Source organism: Sinocyclocheilus grahami, unplaced genomic scaffold, assembly GCF_001515645.1.
Source record: "Sinocyclocheilus grahami isolate Dianchi unplaced genomic scaffold, SAMN03320097.WGS_v1.1 scaffold1842.1, whole genome shotgun sequence".
Taxonomy (NCBI): domain Eukaryota; kingdom Metazoa; phylum Chordata; class Actinopteri; order Cypriniformes; family Cyprinidae; genus Sinocyclocheilus; species Sinocyclocheilus grahami.
The window spans coordinates 135790-144412 of NW_015507021.1; the positions used below are offsets into that span (position 1 = coordinate 135790).

The following is an 8623-nucleotide window of genomic DNA, read 5'->3' on the forward strand; positions in this document are numbered from 1 at the left end:
TAGTAGCCTATTAACATGCAATAGTAATTAAAATAGAACAAAATTGACAAACCAACTCACACCAGTACAACAAATATTATATATTTTTTCCCATTCCAATTTTGATACAAAAAAAAAGTAAGATTATTCCTGGTGAAACATTTTTAAAAACGTCGCCTATAGTGCCATTACAACAAAATATGCTTTATTGGTACAGTGATCAAATGGTACTTTGATATATACTATGATATCTGGGTAAACAATAACATTTTAATTTTAAATGAATTGATTTATACTTAATGGTTTGATTTGCTCCAGTGTGTGTGTTCAGTCTGAGTCTCACCTGTCGTCCTTGTCCCCAGAACACGATTTTCCGTCCCTTGTGCGTGGGGACGTGTTTGAGCGTGGGTGGTTGTTTCAGTTCGTTTAGTAACTCTGGGCTGCTCAAACCCACTGCAGGACAAAAACAGACAGAACGGTTCTCACAATGCAACCAGAAACACACAAACCCCTGCATCAACAAACAGCAGCGGCCAACTAACAGGAACATTCTCAGAACGCTCTGGGAACGTTCTGAACAAACGTTCTTCCTGTAACGTTAATGGAACGCTCATTCAAAGCTATCTGGACTTTAATAATGTCAGCACAGAAATATTATTTCTACATTGTTTATGGAACAATGAAACAATTTAGTAAAGAGAACATTCAAAACCAAACATGTTTGCATAGAAATAAAATGGAAAGGTCCCCTTAATGTTTACATTAATGCTCACACAACCAAAAAAATACATTTTAAACTTAAAAAAAAATAAAAATTGGCGTTTTTAACATTTAGAAATAATGTTTTGACTCACTCGGCCGTTCAGTGGACACTGGCGGAGAGGGCGTGGCTTTGTTTGGAGTTGTGGGCGGAGTTACATGACCAGTCTGTCATAGAGAGAAACCAGTTGAAATCATTGTTTATTTCATGTTTTTTGTTTTTTCATTAAAAGAGTTTATCTTACCTTACTTTCTTCCATCGCTAGCCAACCATGTGCTGTTCTGATGGATTCAAGTTATAAATGAAGCATCGGACAGATGACGCGTTTACTTGCCCTCACTTTCCCGCTTCAGCATCAACTACTAACACACTCAACTTAAGGGTGCTAAATAGTTATTAGTTACTGTATTTTTATATCTAGGCCTATATTAGATCCAGTCGCTGTGAGAAACTTGCTGCCTCGCCGTTCACCAACCTTTAAGTCGCATTTCTGCAGCAAAATTAATCATTCACTTGCTTTATAGCTCTAAAGTCCACCGAAAACACCCTGAAAAAACACTGTATTACACAGTTTGGAGAAATACTGCAACTTATCTCACCCAAGTCTTAAAAACACTAATAAATAGGTCAGGGAAAGATCTGTGAAACGCAGAAACAGTGATAGCACACGTAGAAGATCGCTTTATCCGCTGTGTACAAACATCTGATAGACGTCTCTAAGATGTCAGTTTTACATTCATTCTAAATCATAAACATCTTAAAGACATCTTCTAAACGTCTATTTGAGATATGATAGGAAACGTCCTATAGACGTATTGTAGATGAGCAAACACTCTTAAAAATACATCTTGCAGATGTAATGCAGACGTCAAATAGAGTCTCCCTTGATAGCACACCTACATCTCAGAGATGTCTATTTGACGTCTGCATTACGTCTGCAAGATGTATTTTTTAGAGTGTTTGCTCATCTGCAATACGTCTATAGGACGTTTCCTATCAGATGTCAAATAGACGTTTAGAAGATGTCTTTAAGATGTTTATGATGTAAAACTGACATCTTAGAGACCGTCTATCAGATGTTTGCACACAGAAGATGCTTTCCAGATCTTTAACAGACGTCTTGCAGACGTACCTGTGCAAATTGGGTCCGTGATGCACGTGTGCTATCAAGGATGTTTGTGTTCAGCGAAGCTCAAACTTCAAGGTTTATTTGAACAGTTTGACCATTTCTATAATCAAACACATGAAACGTTTAAAAATGATTCCATATCATATTTTATCCCAAAATCGAGTAAAGTCACATGAGGAAATAAATATTTTAGGCCTGTTTCAGATCTCCCAAACAGTTTGGAGACAAAACAATCTCCAGTGAACTAAATCTGACATTCAAACATTCTTCTTCGGATGACCTGAAATTATTTATAAATACAGATAACGCTTTGTTTTGGGGCTTTGCATTCATTTAAAATAACGTACAATATGCCCTCATTCACAGTTTAATTATATAACATGCCCTCTCATATAAATAAGTCACAGACAGTCAAAATAAGATGTTAGCGTGTGTCTGAGGAGCAGGGCTGCAGGTGCAGTGTCAGCGCCCCCTGGCTGTGGAGCTGCAGAAGCCGCACAAACTCCTCCGGCATTTTGTGCATGTAGCGGTGCGGCTTCATCTGGTCGTAATAATCAGCAACGTGCTCAGTTGTGTTGAACTGCCTGAATACGTTCAAGAGCAGGACGGCGGTCCCACTGAAATAGTTTCAGAGGCTCCTGGGGCATATGGCAGCTGCAGCGGCAGTCACGCCACTGGGGCTGCTTCATATGAGACCGCTTCAACACTGGCGTGGCAATGCGGCACTCACCAGGTCCAAGTCACACCATGCTGCCGCCAAACCTTCACCCCAAGGTCAAACCTTGCATTTCTCCGGGCTGGAGTGCCCCTGGAACAGGTCTCCAGGCATGCTGTGGTTTACACGGATGCCTCTACCACTGGCTGGGGGGCCACGTACGACGGGCATGCAGTGTCGGGGGTTTGGATGGGCCCCCAACTGCCTAGAGTTGTTAGCAGTATTAGTTGTTAGCTTGCCTTGAACCGTCTCAGAAGGTGCATACGAGGGAAGCACCTGCTGGTCTGAACGGACAACACTGCGACCGTTGCGTACATCAAACGACAAGGTGGTCTACGCTCCTGTTGCATGTCGCAACTCGCCCGCCACCTCCTCCTCTGGAGTCAGAAGCATCTGAGGTCGCTTCTTCCCGTTCACATTCCGGGTCTGCTCAACCGTGCAGCCGACGAGCTGTGCTCCACGGAGAGCGGAGACTCCATCAAAAAAAAAATAAATAAATTCCACAGTGAGCCTTATCGCACAGACGCTGTGCAAGGTCAGGGAGGACGGGGAGCAGGGCCTGTTTGTGATGCCATATTTGCCCACTTGGACCATGCTCCTCATGACAGCCCCTCCCTGGCAGATTCCTCTGAGGAAGGATCTACTGACTCAGCGCCTCATACAGCAACGTGCTCAGTTGTGTTGAACTGCCTGAATACGTTCAAGAGCAGGACGGCGGTCCCACTGAAATAGTTTCAGAGGCTCCTGGGGCATATGGCAGCTGCAGCGGCAGTCACGCCACTGGGGCTGCTTCATATGAGACCGCTTCAACACTGGCGTGGCAATGCGGCACTCACCAGGTCCAAGTCACACCATGCTGCCGCCAAACCTTCACCCCAAGGTCAAACCTTGCATTTCTCCGGGCTGGAGTGCCCCTGGAACAGGTCTCCAGGCATGCTGTGGTTTACACGGATGCCTCTACCACTGGCTGGGGGGCCACGTACGACGGGCATGCAGTGTCGGGGGTTTGGATGGGCCCCCAACTGCCTAGAGTTGTTAGCAGTATTAGTTGTTAGCTTGCCTTGAACCGTCTCAGAAGGTGCATACGAGGGAAGCACCTGCTGGTCTGAACGGACAACACTGCGACCGTTGCGTACATCAAACGACAAGGTGGTCTACGCTCCTGTTGCATGTCGCAACTCGCCCGCCACCTCCTCCTCTGGAGTCAGAAGCATCTGAGGTCGCTTCTTCCCGTTCACATTCCGGGTCTGCTCAACCGTGCAGCCGACGAGCTGTGCTCCACGGAGAGTGGAGACTCCATCCCCAGACGGTCCAGCTCATTTGGAGACATTTTGGAGCCGCTCAGGTAGACCTGTTTGCCTCTCCAGAGACCTCTCACTGCCAAGATCAGGGAGGACGAGGAGCAGGTCCTGCTTGTGGTGCCCTTCTGGCAAACTCGGGCCTGGTTCCCGGAACTAATGCTCCTTGCGACAGCCCCTCCCTGGCAGATTCCTCTGAGGATGGATCTACTGACTCGGAGACAGGGCACCCTTTGGCACCCGCGTCCAGACCTCTGGAAACTTCATGTCTGGTCCCTAGACAGGATGCGGAGGTTCTATGTGACCTACCCCAAGAGGTAGTAGACACCATCACTTCGGAGAGAGCACTGTTTACGAGAAGGTTAAATCCTCCCCGGCCCGCCTCTATACCCTCTTGGGACCTGACTCAAGTGCTCGGAGCACTAAAGCAGGGCCCATTTGAGCCCTTGCAGTCAGTCGAGCTAAAGTTTCTTTCAATGAAAACTCTGCTCCTGATTGCACTGGCCTCCAAGAGGGTAGGGAACCTGCACGCATTTTCGGTCGACGAATCGTGCCTAGAGTTTGGGCCAGCTGACTCCCAGGTAATACTGAGGTCCCGGCCCGGCTACGTGCCCAAGGTTCCCACTACTCCCTTCAGGGATCAGGTAGTGAACCTGCATGTGCTGCCCCCGGAGGAGGCAGACCCAGCCCTAGCTTTGCTTTGTTCCGTCCGAGCCTTGAGATGGTACGTAGACCGGACACAAAGCTTCAGGACCTCAGATCAGCTATTTGTCTGTTACGGAGGCCGGCAGAAGGGGAATGCTGTCTCTAAGCAGAGGATGGCCCACTGGATTGTGGATGCCATCACCTTGGCTTATCAGGCACAGCGTGTGCCCTGCCCGCTCAGGTTGCAAGCTCACTCTACTAGAAGTGTTGCATCCTCCTGGGCGCTGGCTTGCGGCACCTCACTGACAGATATTTGTTCATTCAGGGAATGAGGGTTACAATACGTAACCAAGATGTTACTTTGTTTTCCCATGTATTGACTAGCGGCACCTCACTGACAGATATTTGTTCATTCAGGGAACGAGGGTTACAATACGTAACCAAGATGTTACTTTGTTTTCCCATGTATTGACTAGCAGCTCTCTGGTCCTCATGTTGAGAGAAATCAGGAGTAAATGCAGAGGCGTTGCGTGCACTGTGTGAGCATGATGATACTGTAGTTCTAGACTAAATGTCAACATGCTTTTACTCATCTCACTCACACAAAACAGAGTATTTCCACAAATTGAATTAAAATGGCGAAATGCAAACTCAGAATATGACATCCCATTTTATTAACCAATGTCTTTACTGCTGACCTTCGGTGATTCAATTCAACCATACTAATAAACAAAAATGACTTTAGATAACCATAACATTTGTGTTTCTTTCTTTTTTTTAATTATTGCTGAAGAGTTTGAACTTTCTTCTCCTGCATCCTATTCTTCATGCAATCCAGAACAACAGCACAGCAGAAAAGGCTTGTTTAAGTGGTGCCCTCTACTGTACAGATGTGAATTTACATTTCCTGCAGTCTGAGGCTCATTCACTTCACTTTTGGTGTGAAAGGGCTGTTTACATTTGCCAAAAGTAGAACTTTACCACTGGTGTAAAGCTTGCATGTTAGTTTTACACACCTTTATAGAGAGGCAGCGGCTATTTGCATTAAGTACAAGTAACATATTTTAGATGCTGTTTACACTGAGTGACAACAGAAGTATTTTCTTGGCGATATGCTGTTTACACTAAGTTAAAATAGTGATAGATTCTATTTACACTCTGTAAAAGTAGCAGTATTTTCTTTGCAATAAGTGCAAATTATTATTATTATTTTTTACTATTTATACTTATAAATAGTGTCAGATACTGTTTGCACATCAGTATTGTTGTACATTAACAGGATGCAATAGTAACGTAGAGTGTAAATGATTATATTTATTAAAATTATGACATGGATGCCGCCTTTATTGGGACAATAAAGCCCTCATCCTTAGACCTACCTCTAACCCTGATATACCTCATTATTAACCACTCGTTATGCACATTGTTTCCACTTTTCTTCATTGAAAGCAAATGCCTTTCTGATCTGATATGTGATGGGAAAAGTGAGAAGAGCGAGTCTAGCAAAAGACGGAAAAATTAAATTCAGAGAGCTATAATTTGCATAAAGAAAATAAAGCATTTTGAAGATACAAGATTGTAGCAAATCAGTTTCCCAAGGATATCAATTAAAGCACTGTTTTTGTTTTATAACCTGACAGATGAGCCAAATCATAACCATAGTGCATAAATTATATGTAATCAGAATACTTCTTTAACAAATTTACAATGCAGTCTGAGCGGAACATAGTTATAGTGGGAAGAACACACACACCTTTATACATATAACTTCAAGAAACGTTTTCCACAATTGCAATTGAATAATGGATGTTAAAGGTTCTTCATGGAACCATTAAAGCACCTTTATTTTGAAGAGTGTACGTAGGGATACCAGTAATGGCTAAGGAATGTGCTAAACTTCAGTTAGATTCATTAAAAACAAGGATCCATCTCACTGAGAGCTTTAACTCTAAATCTTTAAATCCAAATCTAAAACGTCAATGTTAACTGAACTGGTGTTTATGGACGATAAGACCAAGGATTTTTTGATAAGGTGATTTCATTTGACAAGGTGAACACGCATCCTCTTTTTCCCGAATGTAACCTGTCCAGAGTTTCTATATTGCCCTAGTATCTGGGTTTTGGTTTTGTGTTCCAATAGAGTGCTGCAGACGTCACGTCAAACCCAGAAGACTACTTCACCATGAGTTCCCTCAAAATGTTCCTACGTATTGTTATGGGTTTTTCAACTCATGAGTAAAATAAGGTCTGTGATAAACAAAACTTCACAATACTTAGATGTTTTGTTGTAGAGCGTAAACTGCACACAATCACACCGCAAACGTTCTTATGTAGTTGCCAAGCTCTGTGGTATATAGATGGGATACTGCTTCCAAAATTTGGAAGCAGTTTATTTAAAAACAAAACGAAACATGTTAATAAGTACAGAATGTTTGGTGTGTGAGTCCTCGTACATCATACCTACACATATTTGCATTGCTTTGACTGTTCTCTGTAGATCCTGCCTTCTCGCACGTCACGCGTGGATGATTATATATAATGCCTGCATGCTGTTAGTCAAACTACTTTTCAGTCGTTTAGGCAATTCAGAAATCCTGGCCTGGGATTTCATGTCCGTGAGAAAGAGGATGTGTAATCTACACACCTTATAGGGCTTGAATAGTTTGATAGGTTGTGTCACATTCAGAGGACAACTCTGGCCACAAACGATGAGAACATAAACATTTAAACAAAGAGATAGCTTAAGGAGTTAATGAGTTAGAAATGTGTATTAATAACACACCTCGGGCAGCATGCTGTGAATGGCTGCGTTCATTTTGTATGTTTTTGTTGCGCTTGTCTCATATGGGATGGCCTGATTGACGGCTGTGTTTTGTTTGGTGAGGAATAACGATCCTGTGGCGTTACAGCAAATCTGCAGCCTCAATCTGCCATAAACACACACACACACACACACACACACACACGCACGCACGCACGCACACACACACACACACACACACATACATACATACACACACACACGCACGCACGCACGCACACACACACACACACACACACACACACGCACAGAGAGAGAGAGAGAAAGTTTATTAGCATCCAGCAGCTTTATAAGTGTCATCTCTGTTAAAATGATCTCAGCATTCAAAGATTTATAGTTTGAACTGTTTTAACAGCTCGTCTCGTTAAACACACTGACTCTGAACAATAATGTTTTTTTTTAAAAGCTGCCACATTCATCTCATGAATCTAATCAGATATGAACACACAGAAATGATAAAGCCGCACACATTTTTTTCATGCTGATTGTAAGGAAACGTCTGCAGTGTCATGCGTCATGGATGAGTTAAATAAAGTAAAATGCGTTACTGAGATTTTAGAATAAGATTCTCTTGAAAGCATCAAATCTGTCAAAATATTCAAAGTACACATGAAAATGTGTTCGCAACCCATGTACCAATAGTTATCGTGAACATTTTAGGTTTCCGTGCACAATCTTACACTAACTACACTCTCAAAAATGATGAAGGGAATATTGTGTAGGGTCAGGATTATGTCGGTAGGGTTTCATGAATCTAACATCTAAGACAGTCTGCATCATTTGAGAAGATCTGAATATTTCTGTCTGCAATATCAAACTCGATCTTAAAATATAAAATAAATACTGCTGGAGCTTCGTCGAGAACTGAGCATATGATGCACCGTTTAAAGGAGGTAGTAGTTTTGTGATTTAAAGTAGTTCAGAGCATGTTTTAATGATGTTATTCTCTTCTGTTTTTAGCGCTGTGGCTGGATTATTGCCTGTTACTGAGCGTCACAGTCGAAAAATAACAGATGTTAGACGCATTGTGTTTAGTATTAAGGCTGCTTATGTTTTTAAATGATGTGTAGTATTTATAGTGAGTTTGTTTTATTTTATTGATGAGTTTTCTTTGTGGTAATAGACTGTGTTTTGCACGGTTACCGTTTACTTTAGATGTAATACTCTTGTTCTATCGTTGTGTGTATGTCGGAGCCAGACTGGCAGAGGAGAGATTAGGCCTCAAAGAAACTGGGTTAGTAGTGATGGTTTTAGGATTCTGACTGGTTGTTTGTCT

At 42.7% G+C, this 8623-nt stretch overlaps 1 long non-coding RNA gene across 1 annotated transcript; it reads right to left on the reverse strand.

Annotated features, from left to right (window-relative positions):
• Positions 1–328: 328 nt before the first annotated feature.
• LOC107572970 (uncharacterized) lies at positions 329–1279 on the reverse strand. Its single transcript, XR_001607432.1, has 3 exons — positions 984–1279; positions 834–906; positions 329–432 (listed from the first exon to the last, which is right to left on the reverse strand). It is a non-coding gene; the product is annotated as an uncharacterized lncRNA (long non-coding RNA).
• Between the last annotated feature and the right edge of the window lie 7344 nt (positions 1280–8623).